The sequence below is a fragment of the Ursus americanus genome, chromosome 15 (genome assembly GCF_024610735.1).
Source record: "Ursus americanus isolate L20-20 chromosome 15, mUrsAme1.1.p, whole genome shotgun sequence".
Lineage (NCBI taxonomy): Eukaryota > Metazoa > Chordata > Mammalia > Carnivora > Ursidae > Ursus > Ursus americanus.
The window spans coordinates 765811-793391 of NC_142141.1; positions in this window are offsets into that span (position 1 = coordinate 765811).

Here is a 27581-nt window from a genome sequence, read left to right on the forward strand (position 1 = left end):
CTCCTGGGGGCTATCCCTAACCCTAGGTCGGCACACGAGGGGTGCTTCCCAAGGGGCCTGGGCCACAACGCCGGGGATTGGGGACCCCCGAGCCCCAGCGCCAGACTCACTCTGCCTCCCTGCTGACACCAGGCACGCTGGGGCGGCGCTGTTCATTCAGGGTGGGAGAACGGGCAGGGCCCGCGAGACCCCAGCGACCTTTGAAAGCCCCAAGTCAAAACGCTGGTGCCCATGTTCCCGCTCGCCAGCACCTTTACTTCCGCCCGCCCCTCCTCTCGCAGTCTAGCTGGCATATCAGGCCTGCCGGCCTCCTGGGAGCTAACCCTAACCCTAGATTGGCCCATGAGGGGCCTATCCTAAGGGTCTTGATCCCGCAATGCCGGGGATTGGGGACTCCCGATTCCTAACGCCTGACTCACCCTGCCGTCCCACATCACCCGGGCCACTAGGGGCGCCGCCGGTCATTCAGGTCAGTTGAAGGGGCAGGGCTTTCGGAGCCGCGGGACATTCGAAGGCCCCCCCGAGCCAAACCACCGCGGCCACGCTCCCACTGACCAGCACCCTCAACTCAGCCCGCCCCTCTGCTGCCCCACAGTGGCGTATCGGTCCTGCCGGCCTCCTGGGGGCTGATGCTACCCTAGGTCAGCCCCCAAGGGGCCACTCTCAAGGGGACTGGAGCAGCAACGCCTGGGATTGGGGACACCCTAGCTGCAGCACTGGACTCACCCTGCCACCCCGCCGACACCGGACCCACTGGGGCATCGCAGGTCATTCAGGGTGGGAAAACGGGCAGGGCTCTCAAGAACCCAGAAACTTTCGAAGGCCATCCATGCCAAAACGCTGGGGCCCATGCTCCCACTCACCTGGGCCCTCACCTCAGTCCACCCTCCGCTTCTCCAACAGCCGGTGAATCAGGCCTGCAGGCCTCCTAGGGGCTAAACCTAACCCTAGGTCGGCCCCAAGGGGCCCATCCTAGGGGCCTGGTGCTGCAACGCCTGGGATTGGGGATTCCTGAGCCGCAGCGACAGAGTCACCATGCCTCCCCGTCACCACCCAGGCCGCTAAGGGTGCCGCCAGTCATTCAAGGCGGGAGAAAGGGCAGGATCCTCAGACCCCTGGCGACCTTCGGAGGCCCCCCATGCCAAAATGTTGGGTACCACGATTCCACTAGCCAGCACCCTTACCTCGGCCCACACCTCCACTCGCCCCACAGCCATCTTATCGGGCCTGCCGGCCTCCTGGGGGCTAACTCTAACCCTAGGTCGGCCCCCGAAGGGCCCTACCAAAGTGCCTGGCACCACGACATCGGAGATTGGGGACCCCCAAGCCCCAGCGATGTACTCAACCTGCCCCTCCGCCGCCACCCGAGCCACTTGGGGTGTCACCTGTCATTCAGGGTGGGGGAACAGGCAGGGCCCTCCGAGCCCCAGGCGACATTCGTAGGTCCCCTGCGCCAAAATGCTGAGGCCCACGCTCCCGCTCTACAGCGCCCTCACCTCGGCCCACCCCCCCTCTAGCCACACAGCTGGCGGATCCGGCCTCCCGGGCTCCTTGGGGCTAACCATAACCCTAGGTGGGCCCCAGAGTGGCCCCTCCCAAGAGGCTTGGTGCTGCAATGGCAGGGATTGGGGACCCGCAAGCCCCAGCGCCAGGCTCACCCTGCCGTCCCGCTGCCATGCGGGCCACTAGCGGTGCCACTGGGCATTCAGGGCGGGATAACCGGTAGGGCCCTCCGAGCCTCCGGTCAAATACGAAGGCCCCCGACACGCCAAAATGCTGGGTACCACGCTACCGCTCGACTGCGCCCTACCACGGTCAATCCCTCCCCTCACTGCACAGCTGGCAAATCGGGACTGCTGGCCTCCTGGGGGTTAACCTAACCCTAGGACAGTCCCCGAGGGGCCCCTCCCAAGGGGCCTGGCGCTGCAACGCTGGGGATTGGGGAAAACCGAGCAACACTGCTGGACTGACCCTGCCACTCCGCCGCCACCCGGGGCGCTAGGGGATTGCCGGTCCTTCATGGCGGGAGAACAAGCAGGGCCCTCCGAGCCCCCTGTGACATTCGAAGGCCCACTGAGCCAAAATGTTGGGGCCCACGCTTCCGCTCGTCAGCGACCTCACCTTGGCCCACCCCTCCATTCGCCGCAGAGCCAGTGAATCGAGCCTGCCGGCCTCCCGAGGGCTAACCCTAACCCTAGGTTAGCCCCCAAGGGGCCCCTCCCAAAGCGACTGCCGCCGAACGCCAGGGATTGGGGACCCCTGAGTCGCAACGCTGGACTCACCCTTCCGCCCCGACCATACGCAGGCCGCTAGGGCACAGCCGATCATTCAGGGCGGGAGAATGGGCAGGACCGTCCTTGCCCTGGTGACTTCGAAGGCTCCCAGCGCCAAAACGCTGGGGCCCACTCTCCTGCTCACCAGCGCCCTGATCTTCACTGCACCTCCATTCGCCCCAGACGGCGGATTGTGCCTGCCGGCCTCCAGGAGCTAACCTTTACCCTAGGTTGGCCCCCAAGGGGCCCCTCCCAAGGGGCCTGGGGCTGAAACGCTGGGGACCCCCGAGCCCCAGCGCCGTAATCACTGTGCCGCCCCGCCGCCACCCAGGCCGCTAGGGGTACAGCTGGCCATTCAGGGCGGGAGAACCGGCAGGGCCCTCCGATCCCCTGGCGACTTTTCAAGGCCCCCCGCGCCAAAATGCTTGGGCCCACACTCCAGCTTGCCAGCACCTTCACCTCGGCCCAGCCCTCCGCTACCGCACAGCTGGTGGAATGGTCCTGCTGGAATACTGGGGTGTAACCCTAACCCTAAACCCTAACCCATAACCTTAAAACCTATACCTTAACCCCTAACCCTACCCTAACCCTAACCCCTAAACCTTACCCTAACCCTATACCTACCCTAAACCTAACCCTAAACCCTAATCCTTAAACCCTAAACCCTAACCTTAACCCTAAACCCTAAACCCTAAACCCTAACCCTAAACCCGATACCCTAAACACTAAACCCTAACCTTAACCACTAACGCCAAACCCCAAACCCTAACCCTAAACCCTAACCCTACCCTGACCCCTACCATACCCCTAACCCCCATCCCTACCCCTTCAGCTAACCCTACCCCTAACCCGTAACCTAACCCTAAACCTAACCCTAACCCATACACTAACCCATACTCTAACCCTAACTCTAACCCATACCCTAACACTAACTCTAACATGTACCCTAACCCTAACCGTAACCCTAACACGTACTCTAACCCATACTCTAACCCGTACCCTACCCTAACCATAAACGGTACCCTAACCCATAACTTAAACCATACCCTAAACCTAACTGTAGCCCTAACAAGTACCCTAACCCGTACCCTAACCTTAACCCTAAACCCTAAACCCTGACCCTAACCCATACCCTAACTCGTAACATAACCTGTACCCTAACCTTACCCATACCCTAACCCGAACCTGTACCCTAACCATAACCCTAAACCCTAAACCGTAACCCGTACCCTAACCCTAACCAGTACCCTTACCTTAACCTTAACCCGTACCCTATCCCGTACCCTAACCCATACCCTAATCCATACCCTATCTCTAACCCGGACCCTATACCATACCCTAACCCATACCTAACCCTAACCTGTACCCTAACCCATACCCTAACCCATACCCTAACCCTAAACCGTACCCTATCCTTATCCCAAACCCGTTCCCTAACCCGTACCCTAACCCTAACCCTAAACCATAACCTAACCTGTACCATAACCCAAAAACTGTACCCTAACCCTAACCCTTACCCTAACCCTAACCCGTAACCTAAAGCGTACCCTAATCCGTACGCCAACACTTACCCTAAACAGTACCCTAACCCGTACCCTAAACCATACCCTAATGCATACCCTAACCCATACCCTAACCCTAACCCATACCCTAAACCTAACCCGTACTCCAACCCTAACCCTAACCCTAAACCCAAACCCTAAACTCTAACCCGTACCCTAAACCCGCATCCGTACCCTAACCCATAACCTCTAACCTCTAACCTGTAACCCCTAAACCCAACCCTAACCCGTACCCTCTCCTTACCCTAACCCTAACCCCTACACTCACCCATACCCTAACCCTAACCCATACCCTAACCTTAACCCGTACCCTAATCCGTACCTTAAACCCAGGGATTGGGTACACCTGAGCCCCAGCACAGGACTCAGCCTGCCACCCCTCAGGAAACCATGCCCCTTGGGGCGCCGCAGGCATCCCATGCAGGAGAACTGGTAGGGCCCCCCTGAGCCCCAGCGATTCTCGGCAGCCCCCTACACCCCAACCCTGAGGCCCACGCTCATCCCACCCCACGCCTTCCCTTCAGCTTGCCACCGAGCTCGACGCAGAGCCGGAAGATCAGGCCTGCCAGGTTCCTGGGGCCTAGACCTGACCCTAGGTTGGCTGGGTAGGGCCCCTCCCCTGGGGCCCGGTGCCGCAGCCCCAGGGACTGGGGACACCTGAGGCCCATTGCAGGACAAAACCTGCCAGCCTGCAGGAAACCGTGCCCCTTGGGAGGCTGTAGAGCATTCAGGGGGGGAGAACCAGGAGGGCCCCCAGAGCCCCCGGCGAACTTCGGCGATCCCTAAACCCAACCTTGAAGCCCATGCTCACCCCACCCCGCACCCTCACCTCAGCCCGTGGCAGAGCTCGCGACATAGTGGGCAGATCTGGCCTGCGGGGTTCCTGGACCCCAACCCTAACCCTAGTTCATCTGTGGAGGGGCCCCTCCCCAGGAGCCTGGAGCTGCAGCCCCAGGGATTGGGGACACCTGAGCCCCACAGCAGGACTCAGTCTGCCACCCCACAGGAAACCATGTGCCTTGGGAGGCCATAGAGTATTCAGGGCGGGAGAACCAGGAGGGCACTCCTGAGCCACCAACGAACTTCGGCAGCCTCCCGCACCCCAACCCTAAGGCCCACGCTCACCCTCCCCACACCCTCACCTCAGTCCATGTAGCTCAACATACAGCCAGCAGATCGGGCCTGCAGGGCCCCTGAGACCTAACCCTAACCCTAGGTCGGCCGCGGGTGTGGGGGCCTCCCCAGGAGCCTTATACTGCAGGCCTGGGGAAGTGGGATACCTGTGCCCCACCGCAGGACTCAGCTTGCCACCCGACAGGAAACCATGCCCCTTGGGGCTCTACGAAGCCTACAGGGCACAAGAACTTGGGGAGGCCCCCGGAGCCCATCCCCACATTTGGCAGCCCCCCATGCCCCAACCCTGAGGCCCATGCTCACCCTCCCCCATGGCCTCCTCTCAGCCCTCCACGGAGCTCGCCGCACAGCCTGCAGATTGTCCCTGCCGGGCTCCTGGACCGTAACCCTTACCCTAGGTTGGGCAGAGAGGGGCCCCTCCCCAGGGTCCTGGCACCCCACTCCGGGGGATTGGGGACACCCAAGCCCCACCGTAGGACTCAGCCTGCAGCACACAGGAAACTGTACCGTTTGGGGGCACAACAGAGCATTCAGGGCAAGAGAATTGGGGCACCCCCTGAGAGCACCTGCTGATGACCTCTGACCTTTGTGGGCCTTTCTGGATGAAACCCCAAGGCTCACATTCACCCGCCCTTGTGCCCTCATCTCAGTCGGCCTGGGAGTTCTCTGAGCACTGGGCAGTTCGGACCTGCTATCTCTTGAGGCCTAACCTAACCCTGGGGCTTCTGCTGAGGGTCCCCTCCGCGTTTGCCTGCCTCCAAGGTACCAGGCATTGGGATCACCTCTGCACGACTAGAGGACTCAGCCTGCCCCACAGCAGGAAAATGTCCATTTGGAGCTACCGCACGGATTCATAGCAGGAAAATCGGAGGGCCCCCCTCAGCCCATCCTAGGGAACCCCCACTTTCAGAGATCGCCCTGGATCCAATTACTAGCTTCACACTGACCTTTAAACTTACTCTCCACAGAGATCTTTTGAAATTCTCCACACTTCCAACCGATGGCATCATCGAGCTTCAGTGCCTTACCCAGCTTTAGGTCTTGAGATGGATTAAAATGGGAAGTCATTTCACTGATGACGACGCACTAGGGACCAAAAGATACATGCATAAATGCTTCATATCACTTGGCTTCAGGGAAATGCAAATCTAAACCCCTATAGATGCCATATCACACGAGGCCGAATATCTAAAAATAAGAAGACATGAAACTATACATGTGGAGAAGATGTGGAGAAACGGGAACCCTCTTACACCCCTGTGCGAATGCAGTCCGGTACAGCCACTCTTGAAAATGGTACGGAGTTTCCTCAAAAAGTTATAAATAAAGCTACCCTATATCCCAGCAATTGCACTACTGGGTATTTACCCCAAAGAGACAGGTAGTGAAGACGGGACACATGCACCCCAGTGTTCATAGCAGCAATATCCATAATAGACAAACTGTGGAAAGAGTGCAGATGAGCATGGACAGATGAATGGATAAAGAAGATGTGGATCATATATATACTGGAATATTACTCAGCCATCAGAAAGCATGAACACTTACCATCACACCGACCTGGGTGGAGCTGGAGGGTAGTATAGTGAGTGGAATAAGCCAATGAAAGAAAGGCAATGATCATATGCTTTCACTCCTATGTGGAATATCAGAAAAAGGGAAGAAGACCATAGGGGAAGGGAGGGGAAATAGAATGGGAAGTCATCAGAGAGGGAGAAAACCCATGATAGACTCTTAACTATTGCAACAAACTGATGATTGCTGGAGGAGAAGTTGAGGGGGGGTAACTGGGTGAGTGGCATTAAGGAGGCCACACGATACAGTGAGCACTGGGTGTTACACACGACTGATAATTTATTGAAGACTACATCTGAAACTAATGGTGTACTGCAAGTTGGCAAATTGAATTTAAATTAAAGAATAAAAGACCTCGAATAAACAATCCTAAACATTTGTATGGAACCACTAAAGATACTGAACAGCCAGTGCAATGTGGAAAAGAAAAACAAGGCTGGAGGACTCACAATTTCAGATTTCAGGTTATACTACAAAGCTGCAGTCATCCTAACAAGACAGTATGGCACAAAAATAGACACAGCGACCAAAGGAACAGGATACAAGTTCAGACAGAAACCCACAATTATGTGGTCCATGAATCTTCCACAAAGCAAGCAACGATATCAAAAGGGAAAAGGACAGTCTCTACAACAAATGGTGTTGGGAAAACTAGACAGCTACGCACAAAAGAATGAAATTAGACTGCTTTCTTACACAATACAGACAAACACAAAACAGTTTCAAGACCTCAATATGAGACCTGAATCCATAAAAATCCTACAGGAGGGAAGATAGTAACTTCTTGACATGGACCATACCAACGTTTTTCTGGACTGTCTCCTGAGACAAAGGAAATGAAAGCAAAAATAAACTATTGGGAATACAGCAAAATAAAAAGTTTCCACACGGCAGAAGAACAATGAAAACGTAAAAGTAATAAGACAACCTACTCAAAGGGAGAAGATATTTGCAATGATCATATGCAATAAAGAGATAGTGTCCAAAACATATAGAACTGATACTACTCGACCCCAAATAAACAAATAATCCAGTTAAAAAATAGGCAGAAGACATGGACAGACATTTCTCCAAAGAAGAAATACAAATGGCCAACAGTCCCGTGAAAAGATGTTCACCATCACCCATCATCAGGAAAATGTAAATCCAAAGGACAATGAGGTAATACCTCAAACCTGTCAGAATGGCTAACATCAAAAGCACAACAAAGAGCAGGTGTTGGGAGGATGTGGATAAAGGGGATTCCTCGCGAGCTGTGGGTGGGAATGCAAACTGCGGTGGCCACCGTGGAAAACAGTATGAAGGTTCCTCAAAAAATTAAATATAGAACTAAGCTACGATCCAACAATCACTCTACTAGTATTTCTCCAAAGACTAGGAAAGCAGTAACTTAAAAGGATACGTGCGCCCCTATGTTTCTTGCACCATTATTTACAATATCACAATATGGAAGCAAACCAAGTGTCTGTAGAAAAATTGACAAATGAGATGATAGATGTATGTATTCACACACACATGCACACACACACACACACACACACACACACACACACAAGATGGAGTATTACTCGGCTTGAAAAAGAATGAATCCTTGCCATTTGCAGCCACATGGATGGAGCTAGAGAGTATTATCCTAACTAAAATCAGTCAGTCAGAGAAAGACAAATTCCATACGATGTCACTCGGATGGGGAATTTGAGAAACAAACAAAAATAAATCAATAAAATAGAAAAAGGAGACACACCAAAATACAAACTCTTAACAAGAGAGAACAAACGGATGGATACCAGAGAGGAGGTGGATAGAGGGATGAGTGAAATAGATGAAGCGGATTAAGAGGACACTTTTCTTGATGACCACTGAGTAATATAGAATATACTGAATTATAGATTCATATAGAATCACTGAATCACTCTATTGTACATTTGAAACGAATATAACACTGTATGTTAGCTCTACTGGAATTAAAATAAATTTTTAAAAAGATTGTTCTTTCAGGAACCTCTTTGAAAAAGCTTTTCCTGTGCAATGAGCATAAGCACTACTTGGGAGGGTTCACTCTACAATAATTATTCACTCTATGTCTCGAATTCAGATTTCATTGAGTTCTTACTGTGGATCCCAGCCCACGGGAGCCATGGTCCTTTTCTGTCCAGGCTCAGCACCTATGCATTCAAGATTGTAAGTAAAGACACATGTCACTTCACAGTCCAGAAAGCTATTATTATTTCTGTTTCAGTGTGCTATAGTCACAGATTTTGGGACAGGTTTCAGAGCAGGTTTATTATGCATCCTGGATCTCTACTTCAATGTTTATTGCCTGGATCCATTTTGCTAATAGTTTCCCTGTGGATGGGCTTACTTCCAAGCACATACATGGAAGATGCAAAGGTGGGTGGGCTTGGTGCGGGACAGGAAGAAGACCAAAAGCAGACAAGGGTCCGACCCCTCCCCTGATCCAGGAACTGCCACAGGAGAGGGTACCGGAGGTAGAATCCATGCGAAACTCCAAGGTCACCAGCTGAACACAGGAGGCACAGGTCAAGGGATCTGGAGATGCAGGGGTTGAAGGCTGCTCTGAGCTACCTCTGGGAGGAAGGGAGGGAAGGAATGAGAAGGAGACACTGCCTGACCCTGGCCCATGCCAGCTGACCACCGCTCCGACACGCATCAGTCTACACAGCTGACACAGCTTGGTCTCATGATGGGCTGTCTCGGGTCCCTCAATCCTCAGTGGGACAGCTGGCCCCAGGGCTCAGAGACATGCTGAGGGAGATGAGAGGGAAAGCTGCCCCACCCTGGTCACCCCCTCTTTGAGCAGACAGCCCTTCAGAACTGCTAAAAAAAACCCACTAACGGGGTTGAAAGACTTGCCATGGATGAACTAAAGCATAGAGATATGTAAAATAACATTCATTTTTAAGTTCAGAGCTGTCATCTCAGGAAGTGGGGAGAGCTTCCCTGAAGAAGACTGAGGGGAGGGCAGGCCATGCTGAAAAGGGAGACATGGCTCTCCTGATTGGGGACCTGCAGCCCCCTTCCAGGGCAGGGCATCATCCTCGCATCACACGAGATCCATGGAAGTGTTCCATCAGGGCCAGATGTTTGTCTCGAGAAGGCTACACTGGCATCGGACTGCACAGGGCACCAGGGACGAGGGCCAGATGGAGGACGGACAATACCCCGGAGGCCATGGGGCAAGAGCAGAGGCACAGGACCTTGAAGATGATGATGAAAAGCAGGAGGTGGCAGCATGGAGCCGGCCCGAAAGTGCCATGGGAGCAGTGCCCACAGCTACACTGACTTGGTGCCTTTTGTGCCCGGTGTGGCTGACTTCAGTGGGTTCCAGACTAGTCCTGACCACAAGTCTAGGAAGTGTGCACCACCCCCAGCCTCCTCTCCCCTTGCAGCTGCTAGGAATCATGGTCACAGACCCTGGTCAGCTTTCATGGAATCCAAGCAGTGCCCCCCCCCGCACGCTGCACCTCTGGTGGTGGTCCAGTGCGACCCTCGTGCCTGGCCAGTGATGTCTACCTGTCTCCACACAAATACACAGACAGGAGGGTGTCCCTGAATTGCACAGCACCTGATGAGACAGATCCACAGAACCCAACACCCAGTGGGTCACTTGGGACTTCACCTATTGTCATGGAGCTCCCCGTACCCAATTTCTGTCAATTCGCACAGAAAGCCTGGTTCTGATCCCCCACAATACCATACATCCTGGTTGCTGACCTGGGGTCATGCCATGAACTCATATGGCACCTTTCTTTAAAGAGAAGGCTATGCCTACACCTCCTAGAAAATATTTCTAATGAAGTACAAGTCCATCAGGATTACACTGTGAACGGTAGCACACAGCCTGCATGGTAGTAGTCAGTAATTCCAACAAGGGTTAACCCCATCCCCCGACTCACAAAACCTTCCTCCGTCCCCACAGAACTCATGGTCTGCCCTCAGAAATCGCTCCAGGAAACAAACCTTTCATCTGAATGTACTCTTCACCTTCTGCTTCAAATCTTGTCCAAACACAATGATATGAAACTAGAAATCAGTCTCAAGAAAAAAAAATAGGACAGTCAAAAATAGGTGGAGATTGGGGGGCCTGGGTGGCTCAGTCTTAAGGATCTGCCTTCAGCTCAGGTCGTGATCCCAGGATCCTAGAATCTAGCCCCGAATCAGGCTCCTTGCTCAGTGGGAAGCCTGCTTCTCCCTCTCCCACCCTCTGCTTGCATTCCCTCTCTCGCTGTCTCACTCTCTGTCAGATAATTAAATAATCTTAAAAAATATGTGGAGATTTAACAACATGCTACTGAACAACCATCAGTCAAAGAAGAAATAAAAAAAAAATTTTTGGAAGTACCTTGACACTGATGAAAAAGTCAACCTACAAAAACTTATGGGATGCAGCAAAAGTAGCTCTATGGGGACGTTCATAGAAATTCATGTCTTCATCAATCCATGAGAATGCTCTCCAATAAACAACCTGATTTATGTGGTAAAGAAGTAGAAAATAAAACAAAAAACAAAGCACCACATTAGTAGAAATAAGGAAATAACAAAAATGAATACATAAATAAATCCAAAGGAGACTAAAAAGACAAAAAAAAAAAAACCAATAAAAATGAGAGTTGCCTTTTTTGGAAAGATAAAAAAAACTGACAAACTTAGCTAGACTCACCAAGAAAGACAGAGGACTCCAACACAATGAGGAAAGGAAGATAATGGATTCCTGTCTCATATCAAAATCAAAAGAACTCTTCAACCTTGGACAAACAACTTCTTGCAAGCCACGTCTCTAAAGGCAAAGGAAATAAAAGCAAAAATGAACTATTGGCACTTCATCAAGATAAGAAGCTTCTGCTCGGCAAAGCAAACGATCAACAAAACAAAAAGGCAACCTTTGGAATCGAAGAAGATATCTGCAAATGATATTACAGATAAAGGGCTGGTATCCAAGATCTATAAAGAACTCCTCAAATTCGACACCCAAAAAATGGGCAGAAGACACAAAGACGGGGTGCCTGGGTGGCACAGCAGTTAAGCATCTGCCTTCAGCTCAGGGAGTGATCCCAGCGTTATGGGATCGAGCCCCACATCAGGCTCCTCCGCTATGAGCCTGCTTCTTCCTCTCCCACTCCCCCTGCTTGTGTTCCCTCTCTCGCTGGCTGTCTCAATCTCTGTGGAATAAATAAATAAAATCTAGGAAAAAAATTAACAAGACAGGAAATTACAAAAAGTCAGAGAGGATGTGGAGAAAGGGGAGCCCTCTTACACTACTCGTGAGAATTCAAGCTGGTATAGCCACTTTTGAAAACAATATGGAGGTTCCTCAAGACATTAAACACAGAGCTATCCTACGACACACCAATTGCAATACTGGGTATTTACCCCATAGACACAGAGTAATGAAAAGAAGGGGCACCTGTATCCCAATGTTCATAGCAGCAATGTCCATAATAGCCAAACTGTGGAAGGAGCCAAGATGTCCTTCAGCAGATGAATGGACAAAGAAGATGTGGTTCATCTATACAATGGAATGTTACTCAGTCATCAGAAAGGATGAATACCCACCATTTGCACCAAGGTGGATGGACAGGAGGGGATTATGCTAAGTGAAATTAAGTCAAGCAGAGAAAGACAATTATCATATGGTTTCACTCCTATGTGGAATGGAAGGAATAGCATGGAGGACATTAGAAGAAGGAAGGGAAAAGTGAAGAGGGGGAATGAGAGGGGGACATGAACCATGAGAGACTACTGACACTCGGAAACAAAATGAAGGTTGCAGAAAGGGAGGGGTAGGCGAATGGGTTATCCTGGTGATGGGTATTAAGGAGGGCACGTGTCATAATGAGCACTAGGTGTTATATGCAAACAATGAATCATGGAACACTACATCAAAAACAAAAGAAGTACTGTAGGGTGACTAACATAATTTTAAAAAAAGAGAAAGATATGAAATCCATACAGGAAAACTGTCACTATTTGCAACTGACACGAAATCCCGAAAGATTCCACAAAAATAATGTTAGAATAAACAAATTTAAGAAAGCTGCAGGATATAATATACAGAGACCTGTTGTCTTTATTTTTTTTCAGATTTTATTTATTTATTTGACAGGAAGAGAAAAAGCACAAGCAGGGGGAGTGTCAGAAAGAGGGAGAAGCAGACCCTCGCTAAGCGGGCAGCCCAACACGGGGCTCAATCCCAGAACTCTGGGATCATGACCTGAGCTGAAGGCAGACGCTTCACCTATGGGGCCACCCAGATGAACCAACTTCTTGCATTTCTGTATACTGATGACACACTTTCGCAAAGAGAAATTAAGAAAGCAATGCCATTTACAATTGCATTAAAAAAATCTAGGAATAAAAGTAACCAAGAATGAGAAAGACATAGTACACTCAACACATGGCAGAAAAGAAATGAAAAACATGTGTGTCGAGGGGGAAGAATGTATGGGTCAAAGATTTGGAAGGCAACACAAACAAATGGAAGCATACGACATGCTCCTTACCTGGAAGAGTTAATTATGTGAACATGTCCATCGTACCCAAAGCAATTGACAGATGTGATGAAATGCCTATCTGAATTCCAGTGGCATTATTCAAGCAAATAGAAAACAGTCCTCAGACTTGTATGGAATCACAAAAGACCCCAAATACCCAATGCAACGTGGAGAAAGAAAGGTGCAGTCAACACACTCCTAGATTTCAAGGTAGATTACAAAGCTCTTGTCATCAAAACAGGATGGTACTGGCATAAACACAGACACCAGGTCAGTGGAACAGAACAAAAAGTTCAGAAACTTACCCACACGTAGATGATCCTAACTTACGACACAGCAGCAGAAGATATGCCATGAGGGAAGGACTGTCTCTTCAGTGAGTGGTAACAGGCAAACTGGACACTAAATGCAGAAGAATATAACTGGGTCACTTTCTTACACCACACACAAAATTTTTAATGGATGAATGATTTGAACATAAGACCTGAATCCATAAACCTCCAAGAAGACACAGGTACTAAGTCTCTCGACGTTGGTTTTGGCAAAGAGTCTTCAGATCGGACACCAAATGCAAAGGCAACAAAAGCAAAAATAAACAAGTGGAACAACATCAAACTGAAATCTTCCACACGGCAAAAGAAACCAGCAAAAACTTAAAAGGTCACTGACTGAATAAGAAAAAAGTATCTGTGAATCATATGTGTTAGAAGACGCTAATATCCAAAATACACACAACACTCATACAAATAAAAAAAACTGTATAAAAAATGGGGGGAGGGGCGCCTGGATGGTGCAGTCATTAAGCGTCTGCCTTCAGCTCAGGGCGTGATCCCAGTTTTGGGATCGAGCCCCACATCGGGCTCCTCCACTGGGAGCCTGCTTCTTCCTCTCCCACTCCCCCTGCTTGTGTTCCCTCTCTCGCTGGCTGTCTCTATCTCTGTCAAATGAATAAATAAAAAAAATCTTTAAAAAAATGGGGGGAATATGTGAATAGAAACAATCCAAAGATGACACACAGGTGTCAACAGACAGAAAAAGATGTTCGACATCACTAATCTTCGTCAGGGAAACATCAGTCAAACCCACAATCGGCTATCCCCTCAGAACTGTTGGAACAGAAATTGTCCCAGAGACAGACACCATGTGGGGTCATGGGTGTGAAGACGAGGAGACACTGTGCCCTGTTGGTGGGAATGGAAATTGGTGCAGCCACTGTGACAAACGATATGGAGGTTCCTGAAAAAATAAATACAACTACCACATGACCCAGTAATGGCTCTACTGAGTATTGATTTGGAGAACACAAAAATACTGCTTCAAAAAGACAGAAGCACTCCCACGTTCACTGCAGCATTATTCACAATAACCAGGCATGGAAACACATACCTTGGGGGCCTTATTCCAAGTAACTCAGACACAGAAAGACCAATACCAGATGCTGTCATGTACATTCCACGTGGAATAAACAAATACTGAACGCATAGATACTGAGAGCAGATTGGTAGGTTCCAGATTCAGGGATGGGGTGGTAGAAACGGGTGAAGGTGTTCAAACTCTCAATGTTTGAGTGAGAAAATCTGACAGTCATGAAATGTTCTGTCCAGCATGGAGACTAAAACTAACCCCACAGCATGGGGTATAGGTTTCCCTGCTCTTTGAAAGTACAGGGCTTCTGAGAAACCTTGCACAGCAGAAATGGTGTAAAGAAGGAATGGCCGTTAATTTACACGGAACAAGTAGACAGTGTGCTCAGACTCCAAAATTCCTTCTCTTTGGCTTTTCTTAGGCCTCAGCACACAAGTTTCTAAGGGAGGCCCGGCATAAATGAAGATAAAGCACAGCAGAGGATCACGGACACCATTCAAAGTGCTGGTGGCTGGATGTGGAGAGTGGTTCCCAGAGGAAGGAGCTGGTTGGGGTGCACGCCGCCTCTGTCGTGCTTCTCCCCAAAACAGATGCTGACCGCGATTCTCACTGTTCACCTTTTTTCATAAGAGGGAAATCCTCTTCAGGTCTCTTCCTCTTACTGAAGCTGGGTAATAACGTAGTTCTTTCAAGAAAGCCCAGTGTCTTACTGTGAACGTTTAAAAAGTGGGGGATACTTTTACTTGAGCATTGATGAGGGAGGAGATGTGAAAGGTTCTCCCAGACACAAACCTCAGCAGGTCCACCTGGAAAGGCACATTCCTCAGCATGCGGAACACGGACTACCTCCTACGCCCCGAGAAACCCTCTCCTTCCCCTCGATCAGGACAACCCACAACAGCTGGGAGTTACCCCAACTCCTCCGTTCTCCTGCTCCTAATATCTAACTCATCAGCAAATCCTGTGAGCTTCATCTTCAAAATGGACCCAGAATAAGTCTACCCACACCATTCAAGGCCACCTGTCTGGTCCACAGTGCCTGAGTTCCTGGAAAAGCTTCATCATTGACCTGCCTTGCCATCTTCAACTCTCTGTCATCTGTTCTCAACACTGTAGCCAAGATGGCCTAGTGAAACAGCATCTCATGGGGTTATAGCCCTGGAATGGCTTTCTGTCACCCTCTTTCACCTCTCTGAGCTCATGTCCTAAGCTGTCTCCTGTGGCCACAGGGGCTTCTAGCTACTCCTGGACATACCTGGAATTCTCCTGCCCCAGAGCCTTTGCACATGCTTTCCCTTCTGTTTTGAATGCTCTTGATGTGTTCTAACTCACCTTCTGAGAAGTCTGAATTGGAGTGACAGGGACAGAAGTTGAGGCTGTGTGTGTTGGGTGAGGCTGGTGGCTCAGAAGAAGGTTCTCTGCCAGCTCTCTGCCTGTGCCTCACTTGTCCTCAGCCAGGAATTTGCAGACAGCCCTCACCTGTCACAACTCTCATCCAGGAGACCCACAGCCACCCCTGGAGCCCACCCTGCCCACACCCTGCTTCAGAATGCATTCAGCTCTCATCTGGGAACCCTGTCAGCTTTACCCAGACCTGGAACTCCCCCGTCTCCTGCAAACCTCCCGGATTCCCCTCTTCTTCCAAAATCACATGGCGCAAGGCTTTCATGAGAAAGCTATAACGCTAACTACTGAAAGGTTCACACCTACTTTCCCCTTCTGTTGCCTTTCTCTCCACCTTCTTTCCTACCTGTGCAAACTGTAACATATCAGTGGAACATGAACATGCTCTGAGACCTGAATCTTTCATTGCAGCTTTCTGAGGACTCCTTATGTGATAAGCAACTAGTGTATCCTACAACAGGGTGTTTTACAAATATCATCTATAGAAGACTACAGCCCAATTCACTACAATTTTACCTCACTCTTCATGAAGCAGAACACTTTTTCCTTTCTCCTCTTACTTAAATTCCAGTTAGTTCACATGCCATGGAATATTCGCTTCAGGGGTAGGATTTAGTGATTCCTCACCTGCATACAGTACCCGGTGCTCATCACAAGTGCCCTCCTTAATACCCCTCACCCATTTAACTCATCGCCCACGCCCCTGTCCTGCAGCAACACTCAGTTTGTTCTCCAAGGTTGAGTCTATTTCCTTGTTTGCCTCTCATCACCCCTCCACTCTGTTCATCTGTTTTCTTTCTGAAATTCCACAAGTGTGAGAGCATAGGATATTTGTCTTTCCTCAATGATTTTGCTTAGCTTAATACACTCTAGATCCATGCACATCCTTGCAAATGGTAAGATTTCATTCTTTTTGAAGCTGGGTCATATTCCAGTATATATATGTATCCCACATCTGCTTTATCAATTCATCAGTGCATGGACATTGGGATTCTCTCCATAGTTTGGCTACTGTGGACATTGCTGCTATAAACATCATGGTGCATGTACCCCCTTTGAATCTGCATTTTTGTATCCTTTGGGTAAATACCTAGGAGAGCAATTGCTGGATCATGTGGTTGTTCGATGTTTAACTTTTTGAGGAACACCCACATGTTTCCTAGACTGGCTGCACCACTTTGCATTGCCACCAACAGGATGGGAGGGTTCCCCTTTAAGCAGAACATTATCTGCTGGCAATTTCATAAGAGGAAACAAAACCTCTGGGAGATGCACCCAGGGTCAGGCAAGCAGTTGCAGACTTCACCCCAAGGCTCCTAACGCCAAGCCCCTTGAAGCCACCAGCATGCCACTATCCAAAAGAATTCCCAGACTCTCCTTCTGACTCCACCACCAAAGAAACTACAGAGAGAATATGGCACCTCAAAATATCGAGATAATACATTTAGTAAAACTAGAAAGTCAAACTGAACTTTTAAACAGGAACAGGCCGGTTTGGATAATTTTGAATTTCCCCTCCACCCTAATTTTAACTCTTCTGATGAATAAACTAATCAATGATGAAACATCACCTTTGTGAAATGACATCATCCAAGTTTGTATCAGATGAAAAAAGCCACCCAACTCTAGATGCTGGCCACTCAACCATATCTTAGGCCCAATTGAATAAACACTGTTAGATGAAGGAACAAATTAGATGTTACAAACAGGCACAGAGTGAATCTCACCTTCCCTTTCTAATAAAAGAGGGTTCCTAGGAAACAGATTGTCAAAATACATTTGTAAGCAATAAATGGACAGAGAAATTGTGATCCCCTGCAAAGTTCTACCTGCAGGGAAATTAAGTAATTCTTGCACCAAACCCAGAATGCTGACAGTTACTTCAATTTTTCTTTGTGGCTCAACTAGAGAAAAGAGAAAAGCCCAGGAGGTTTTGCGATAATGAGAGGTTTTACCTCCAGCCCTGATATAGTTAGGACATTTTGCCAAACATACCTGTGCTTTCTCTGAACACTGGCGTCCTGTGACAAGCTGCCTCGGTGACTCCGATGCTGACGTTCAAAACCTCATGTTTCTTGGAGCCAGAGCAGAGAAGTGCTGTCAGGTGGGGAGAAGAAGGCACCTTTGAACTAAAGCCTGCACACCTGCTTCGGTTTCTGGGTGAAGGGGCAACACATACTTGTTGTTTATCAGTAATTATCTTCATTCTCAATAGACCAATGACCTTGCCTTTTCTGGAAAGCAGACTTACTCTTCTAAAGAAACCCTCAATTCATCTATTCCCAATGCAATTAGAGTGGGGTCTGGTTTACGCCCTCCTTCAGGCCCCGAATTGGAGGATTTTCCTGCATGATTCTAACAGCCAATTACCACTAACCTGCGGGCACACGGGCCATAATGCTGAAGTTGGGTGTGGCTCTGGGGCTTGCTACTGCCACACCTGTGCCTGGGGGACCAGGGCACACCCTGCTGAACTTGGGGTATTGCTCAAGATGCATCACCTGCACTGTGTCAGAGAACTGGGGGACACATCACTGAAGGTGGGGACTCTGTGAGGTCCTTACCCGCACTCTTCCCGGGGAACAGGGGAAACCCTGAAATTCTGCAACCAATCCCACAAAAGCTCAGGTGAGTGGGCGCCCTGGAGTTCACGGGTATGGGGAATAAGGCCAGTTGAGGACATGGGGCAGAAGAGACTTTAAAGGGATAAAGAAAACTCACCTGAGTCCCCACAATGAATCCTCTCCAGGTGCCCTTCCAGAACCCTGCCTCCCACCTGGGGCACACCCTACCCCTGGACCCCCCCCCCCTCGGTGCACGCTGCTCACTAACCAGCAGTGACTTCCGCAGGGCTACTCTCTCTCTCCCAGTGCCCCTTCTTCTGCCCCAGGTCTGCACCCCACTGCAACTCTGGAACAGCCCACAGAGACGTAGCTCCACCCCCAAGCGGTGATTGGTCAGGCAACGTGGTACCCCAGCCCCTGGGATGCCAGGCAACCCGCCCTCAAGCCCCTGGAACCCTGAAAGTGCAGGGGGTCCAAAAGGCGCCTCCTCTACACAACACCCAGCTTAGGCATGGGTGGGGTTCTGGGCCGGGCTCCCTCCACACACCTGGCCCCTTCCAGGAACCCCTCTGGCTGCAGACCACCCTCAGAGTCCTGCCCCTTCCCTTTCTGCACCAGCCCTCCCTGCTGGGGTGTGCCTGGTTCTGGGCAAGGTCAGTGGCTCTCCCAACATCCAAGGCTTGGGCTTTAGGAAATGCAATGATTTCATGCATTTTCAGTATGTACATGTCAGTATGACTTTAATCTTATGGGAGCCAAAGAGGTTCTTTATATTTTCTTAACTTCATGTTGGCATTTTGGTTATTGTTTTCTTCTCGAAGCAGATGTAAAACATGTGCTTGGGGCAGAAATAGGGCCCATGCTTTGAGTTTTTGCCCAATCATTTTGAGCTGGGTAAAATGTTAAAGGATAGCTTCCCTGGGATCCCAGGATCAGGGCCCACAGATGATACAAGATAAAAATTACTTTCATAATTATAATTACTCCTAAATGGAGGAATTTGAGACAAAAGCACCTTTCACAAGAGTACCAAGAAATCAAAATGATGCCCACAGAAGGCTACCTGCTCCATGGTCAGCACAGGTAACAGAAGTGTTCACAGTCTCTGGACTCCTGCTCTTCTCCTGCCCAAATCGCTGAAGCACACAGACCACTTAAAATCAGAATTGCAGAACTGCTAGACACCTTAGAGATGTCTGGCACCATTCCCTTGGACTGCAGAATAAAACACAGTAGCTCATTGTCACAAACTAATTTCAACATGAAGTGCCCCCTGGATGCACTAAGTTCTTTCTCTGCAAATGTTGACTAATGTAAGTCACAGTCATACCATATAAACACTACGATGGCTGGGAAGTCATCGTAGGTAAGGGAATATTTTAGCCATGTTTATAAGCTTTGGCTCACGTTGTAGAAGAGGCTGAGCTGAGTGTTTTTAAATACTATTTCAGACCTGTTTTACAGCACCCTCTGAACATACCAGAGCCTGAATGGACTAAAAAAGATAGTTGGTTTCAGTGACTTCAATACCAGAAAAATATTATACTGTCTCTATTCCTAAGGATCTTTGAGTATCTTACCCAGAGTCCTCCACTTAGATAATGATCTTAATGATCACCATGGGCAGAGGTGAAAAGGCCCGCTGAATTCGTTCCAGTTTTCCACATGACAAGAAAATCCTGATACTTGATAGGTTTCCAGATCGAGAAGACCAGAGATAAGAGGGAAATAGTACCCTGTATGGAACAACAAGGGATTTGGAGTCAATTTGGGGATCCCACTTAGGTTTCTGACACTAAAATCCTCTGTGACTCATATCATCTGAGTCCCTGTCTAACCACCTGAAAATGTGCCTAAAAATATCTACACCCTAGTTGAGAAGTTTAAGAGGCAGAATGCTACAAAGAGCCAGTATGATGTCTCTCAGGAACAGGGGCTCAGGAAGCCATAATTGCTATTGGGTCTATTTCTTTTCCAGAAGAAAGAACACATGTTGAATCCATATTCCTAATAGATGACTCACCAGATGATTTTCAAACCTGAAGGAAGGCCAAGAAGTTGCTCTTGTGTCATATTTCACTCAGAAATCATGTTGTTGGACTGGTGAGGACGATACCATAGCAACGTCATCACTAAGAGTGGGGAGATTCTAATTTCCATACGGCCATGTTGACCCCCTTAGCTCAGAGCAACCAGAAAGGGCAGCTGGGGAGGGGGCACCGTCATCACTATGAGAGGGGAGCTTCCCATTTCCATATGGCCATGTTGACCCCCTTAGCTCAGGGCCACCAGAAAGGACAGCTGAGGGGGACCACAGGCCAAGGCTGCCAGGTGTGGCTGGGGCAGGCAGAACTCTGACTTAAGGCTCAACTCCTGTCTAGGTTATTATAATGCTCTTCACAAAGAAAGTGCCATTGTGTGTGAGCCCTCATGTAGAAAAGGTTCAGAATTTCCATTGAGATTCCTTCTCTGACCTTTAGGATATGTAGCAAAGTTCCATTTAAGTTTTAAACATTGAAGGACTTCCTAGTTTTATTTTCGCTATGACTGTGGCTCAATTCCCCTGTGGTCTAAGAATAGAATCTAGTTAATTTCAGGGTTTAACATTTGTAGCCTTGATTCGTGGCCCCACCTATCATCTATTTGGGTAAAGAGTCTATGACCACTTGAAATAATGTATTCTGCACTTATTATGGAATGTTCCCTATAAGTCAATTAGGTCACATTTTTACCAATGTTTTGTCTGCTTTTTCTGTCAGATATTGAGAAAGGTATATTAAAATCTTCATACAACGCTGCTCTATTCAATGTTGCATCAGAGAATCTACCAGTGTTAGAAGGCAAGAGAAACAAAAAGTATAACGAATTGAGGGGATAATTGTGACTATTCACAGATAATACGATTGTGTACATAGAAAATCCAAAACAGTCTATAAATACCCTATTAGAATTAAAAATGCAATTTATAAATTTGAGATGGATTGTAGCTTCCCATTGGACAGTTTCTGAAAGAAAATGCAGAACCTGTCAATCTTGGGGTAGGACATAGGGTGCACTAACCATTTAAAAGAATTCAGTGGGACTTCATAAAAATGTGACATTTCTCCTTATCTTAAGACCATAAGAAAATGAAAAAGTGAACCGCAGTCTGGGAAGTAAAGATTTGCAATACACACACTGACAAGTCTTGTCAATAAAGAATTCCTGCTCATCAACCATAAAAAGTCTATTTATAAACGAATACTTCACAAAAGATTGACTGATGGCCAATAAGAACAGGAAAGGGTGCTCTACAGTATTATTTTCAGGAACAGCAAGGCCTTTCCTAAAATGAAAACATACACACAAACCATTATTCCCTAGATGGTTGACGTCCTTATTTCTGAGGACAGCTTGAAGAACAGACTAGCATCAAAGTAAAGTGATGGAATTCCTGACACTCAGAGGATGGACAATTGACCTCAAACTACAGTACAATTTCTAGGCATCATTCGGTCCTCTGAAGGCAGACAACTACCACACCCCTTCCTCCACCACACAGGTTGCTTCCCAACCCCTACCATAAAGGAAGAAGAAGAGAAACAGATAGGACTAGTAGGAAATAGCAAAAATCACATGTGGGGATTATCCTGAAACACACTGATCACATAACTAGTGTAAGGAAGTGTAGGGAACTGACAAGGACAGAGACTCAAGAGGTACTTCTTTGGGAAATGCTGTCTGAAATCTTCACACTTTGGTACCTGCTAATGAGGGCTCTGAGCATACCCTAAGGTTTGCTCACAAGGGTCTGCAACACCATCGCTGAGGCCTGAAACTCTTTAAGACCCCAAAGCTTGCCTGATTGACTATTGGACTAAGAGATTCCCATGTTCTGAAAACAGATACCAACTCATTGAAAGGTTCACCTGGGCTCTCTTGGAGGCCCTACAAGAAGCTGAACCATTCACTGAAAATCAATTACACACACACACACACACACACACACACACACACACACACACACACAGAGACACCTGTCATTTCACCAATTACTTAAACATTCAAGGTTCTTCCTACCATTTCTTTTTCACATTGATATTTATACTCATATGAAATGTCATCATTTCTAATGAACACTGATGTCAAAATAGAGATCCATTGACACAATATTCACAAAATGGAACTTCTCTGCTGTCATTTTCAATATAGCGTTTTTTAAAGTTCATACATATTTTAGGTTTTTGGTAACTTATACAGGAGAAGATCAGCATTGAAAAACTCTAAATACTGACAATGAGTTTTAAGCCTAGAGAACAAAAATTGTCCAATTTTATAGATAATAAGGAACCAAAGGGAAAGCATGGAAGCTGTAGTCGAATAAATTTACACATATGCATCCTCTATTATTCTACTACTGAGGGGCGTGTTTTATTACCACTATGAATGCATCAATTGTTTTCCACGTGCACCTGCACAGGTGTAATGAATTACTGCAGTAGAATGAAATGTCTGGGAACTACTTGGCTGCATCTATCATGAACAATGAAATTTCGATCTTATATTTGGTGAACTTCCACTGTCTGTCCCTTTAGACAATGGACCCTAAACAGAAGGGGGAATGAACCAAGAGAGACTATGGACTCTGGGAAACAAACTGAGGGCTTCAGAGAGGAGAGGGGTGGGGGATTGGGATGGGCCAGTGATGGGTATTAAGGAAGGTACATATTGCGTGGAGCACTGGGTGTTGTATGCAAATAATGAATCACGGAACACTACATCAAAAACTAAGGAAATACTGTATAGTGACTAACATATCATAATAAAAAATTATTATTAGAAAAAAATTAAAGGTAAAAAAAAACAATATACCTTTTTTGTTTCAAGAACAATCACAATTGAGAAAAAACTAACTTCCAATCCCTAAAGCAAAACACAGACCAAGTTCCATTTCACTCCCCTTTATTCACATTCTCTGTGGGTTCTATTTCCCTACCTCCTTTCCTGTTGAGCAGGGAGCCTCGGCTCGATCCCAGAACCCTGGGATCATAACCTGAGCCAAAGGCACATGCTTAACTAGCTGAGCCAGCCAGGAGCCCCAGCCATGTTTTTCTTAAGCAAAAGGACACTTTCTCATGATGCCTTCACATGACTTCACGTGGTACCAGAGACCTGCATTTGCTTCTTGGAGGTTGCAGATGAAGGCAATTGCAAACTCTCACAGTGGTTTATCAAATACAATGACCTGCCTGGTGACAGTGAAACTCTTATGAGCCCATGAGAGGGTGCTGTGACACTCAGCTGTGGCTGGGCTGGCACAGAGAACAAAATCCTTTTCCCTGCCTGATATCTGTGAGGAACAGATGCCCCCACTGTGAATGAGACCCTGCCACTGAGCTGTCCAAAGATGGCCATCCTCACGGAGGATGAGGATAAAGGACAATGCCTGAGGAGACCTCATCTGTCTCTTTTATCTTTTCATATTTTTGACAGTGGACAAATCACTGCCTAGTGGTCCCCAACTACCTTAGTCTCATCTATGAATGGCCAAGAGGTTTTACAAATCACTTCAGATTTTGACCTCACAAATGCCCACAACCATTTACCATAGGGATTCAACATTAAGCAAAGATAATGTTCCTTGGAAGAGAGGTCCTGCCCACTGTTGTTTCTCACTTATATGCTCATCTTCCTTACCTCATGGTAACATAACCACCTTGATTCTTGATTCCATCTTCAGGAAGGCTGAGGTGACTTGAAGGGCATTACCCTGACATCGTTTTTCTTAGCAATAAGATGTGGACATTTCCCTAGTCCTACACACCCAAAGTTGAATTGGAATCAGGATTGAGGAGGCTGATGAGAGTTGAAGGTGTTTTCCTGTACACGGTGGTTTATTACCAATAAGGATGGGTCAGAGTCCTCGAAATTCCAGAACCTTTTCATTAATGCTTCGTACTCGTGAAAGATAATGTACATTGGTCTTTCCCTGTATATTGTGGTGACTCAGAGAAAAGTGCTTAGCGCGTTCGTCAGACTTCCACGACCACTTTGGGGCTGGCTTCCATATTCACAAAGGATGATGTTAGGGCTAAGAGGGTTCCTGTACACTGTTATTTCTTACAGATAAGTGTATGGCATTTTTGTTATATTACCAGAGCCACTTAGCGCCGGGTTTGCCGGCCTCCTGAGGTCCCCCCCAAGGGGCCTGGTGCCACAACGCCGGGGATTGGGGACCCCTGAGCCCAGTGCCGGAGTCACCCTGCTGCTCCGCAACAACGCGGGCGGCTAGGGGCGCCACCAGTCTTTCAGGGCGAGAGAACAGGCAGGGCCCTCCATGTCCCCAGTGACCTTCGAAGGCCCCCCGTGCCAAAACGCTTGGGCCCACACTCCCTCTTGCCAGCGCCCTCACCTCGGCCTGCCCTTCCACCTGCCTCAGAGCTGGCGGAACGGGCCTGCTGGACTCCTGGGGGCTAACACTTACCCTAGGTCGGCCCCCGAGGGCCCCCTCCCAAGGAGCCTGGCACCACAATGCCAGGGATTTGGGAACCCGAGCCCCAGTGCTGGACTCATTCTGCCACCCCGCAAGCACCCATGGCGCTAGGGGCGTTGCCCTTCATTCAGGAAGGGAGAACGGGCAGGGCCCTCGGATCCCCCCGTGACCTTCGAAGGCCCCCTGCGCAAAAACTCTGGCTCCCTCGCTTCTGCTCGCCAGCGCCCTAACCTCGGCCCACCCCTACGCTCGGTGCAGAGCTGGCGGATCGGGCCTGCTGGCTTCCTGGGGTCTAACCCTAACCCTAGGTCACCACCGAGGGGCCCCTCCCACGTGGCCTGGTGCCGCATGCCATTGATTGGGGACCCCCAAGTCCCAGCGCCGGATGCACCCTGCCGCCCCACCGCCACATGGGGAGCTAGGGGCGTTGCCAGTCCTTCAGGGCGACAGAACGGGCAGGACCCTCCGAGCCACCTGTGACTTTCGAAGGCACCCCAAGGCAAAGCCAAAATGCTCTGGCCCACGATCCCGCTCGCCAGCTATCTCACCTCGACCCACACCTCCATTCACTGCACATGGGCTGATCGAGCCTGCCAGCCTCCTGGGGGCTAACCCTAACCCTAGGTTGGCCACCGAGGGGCCCATCCCAAAGGGCCTGGCGGGGCAACGCCGGGTATTAGGGACCCCCGAGCCCCAGCGCCAGACTCACCCTGCAGCCCCGCCACCACCCGGGCTGCTACAGGTGCCGCCGGTCATTCAGGGAGGGAGAACAGGCAGGGACCTCCGAGGCCCCTGGGGCCTTCGTAGGCCCCCCGCGCCAAAACGCTTGGGCCCACGCTCCCGTTCGCCAGCGCCCTCACCTCGGCTCGCCCATCTGCTCGCCACACAGCTGGCGTTTTGGGCCTGCCGGCCTCCTGAGGTCTAACTCTAACCCTAGGTCAGCCCCCGAGGCGTACCTCCCAAGGCGCTTGGTGCCACAATGCCGGAGATTGGTGACCCCCGAGCCGCAGCGCCGGACTCATATTGCCACCCCACCGCCACCCGGGCTTCTAGGGCCGCTGCCAGTCAGTCAGGACGGGAGAACGGGTAGGGCCCTCCGAGCCCACAGCGACCATCGAAGGCCCCCTGCGCCAAACGCCTGGGCCCATGTTCCTGCTCGCCAGCACCCTTGCCTCGGCCCACCCCTCCGCTCGCTGCACAGCCGGCATACGGGCCTGCCGACTCCTGGGAGCTAACCCTAACGCTAGGTCGGCGCCCGAGGGGCCCCTCCCAAGGGGCCTGGTGCCGCAAGCCAGGGATTCAGGACGCCCAAGCCTCAGCACTGGACTCACCCTGCTGACCCACCGCCACCCTGGCCGCTAGGAGCGCTGTCAGTCATTCAGGGCGGGAGAATGGGCAGGGCCCTCTGAGCCCCCTGCGACTTTCGAAGGCCCCCCTCGCCAAAACGCTTGGGCCCATGCTCCCGCTCGCCAGCACCCTCACCTCGGCCCCCCCCTCCGCTAGTCGCATAGCCAGCGGATTGGGCCTGCTGGCCTCCTGGGGACTATTGGTATCCCTAGTTCAGCCCACTAGGGGCCCTTCCCAAGGGGCCTGGCGCCGCAACGCTGGGGATTGGGAATCCACGATCCCCAGCGCTGGACTCACCCTACTGCCCCGCTGCCACCCGGGCTGGTAGGGGCGCCGCCGATCATTCAGGGCGGGAAAACGGGCAGGGCCCTCCGAGCCCCTGCCGACCATCGAAGTCCCCCCACGCCAAAACGCTTGGGCCCTCACTCCCGCTTGCCAGCTCCTTCACCTCGGCCCGCCACTCCACTCGACGCACACCTGGCGGATAGGGTCTGCCGGCCTCCCGGGGGCTAACCCTAACACTAGTTCGGTCCCCAAAGGGCCCCTCCAAAGGGGCCTGGCACCACAACGCCGGGGATTGGGGACCCCCATGCCCCAGCGCCGGACTCACCCTGCCGTCCTGCCGCCACCTGGGCCGCTAGGGGTGCGGCCGGATATTCAAGGCTGGAAAACGGGCAGGGCCCTTGGAGCCCCCGGCGACCTTCAAAGGGCCCCTGCGCCAAAACGCTTGAGCCCAGGCTCCCGCTCGCCAGCGCCCTCACCTTGGCCTGCCCCTCCGCTCACCGGATAGCTGGCGGATCGGGCCAGCCTGCCTTCTGGTGGCTAAACCTAACCGTAGGTCGGCCACCGAGGGGCCCCTCCGATGGATGGGGCCTGGCGCCACATCGCCTGGGATTGCTGACCCCGAGCCCCAGCGCGGGATTCACCTTGCCGCCCCACCGCCAACTGGGCTGCTAGGAGTGCCGTCAGTCATTCAGGGCGGGAAAATGGGCAGGGCCCTCCAAGCCCCTGGCGACCTTCGAAGACCCCCCGCGCCAAAACGATTGGGCCCAAGCTCCTGCTCACCTGCGCCCTCACCTCGGACCACCCCTCCGCTCACTGCACAGCCGGTGGATCGGGCCTGTGGGCCTCCTGGGGGCTAACCCTAACCCTAGGTCTGCCCCCAAATGGCCCTTCCCAAGGGGCCTGGCGCCGCAAAGCCGGGCATTGGGGACCCCCGAGACCCAGCACTGGACTCAACCTGCCGCCCCGCTGCCACCAGTGCCGTGAGGAGCGCCATCGGTCATTCAGGACGGAAGAACGGGCAGGACCCTCTGAGTCCCTGGCAAAATTCGAAGGCCCCTCACGCCGAAACTTTGGGCCCATGTTCCCAC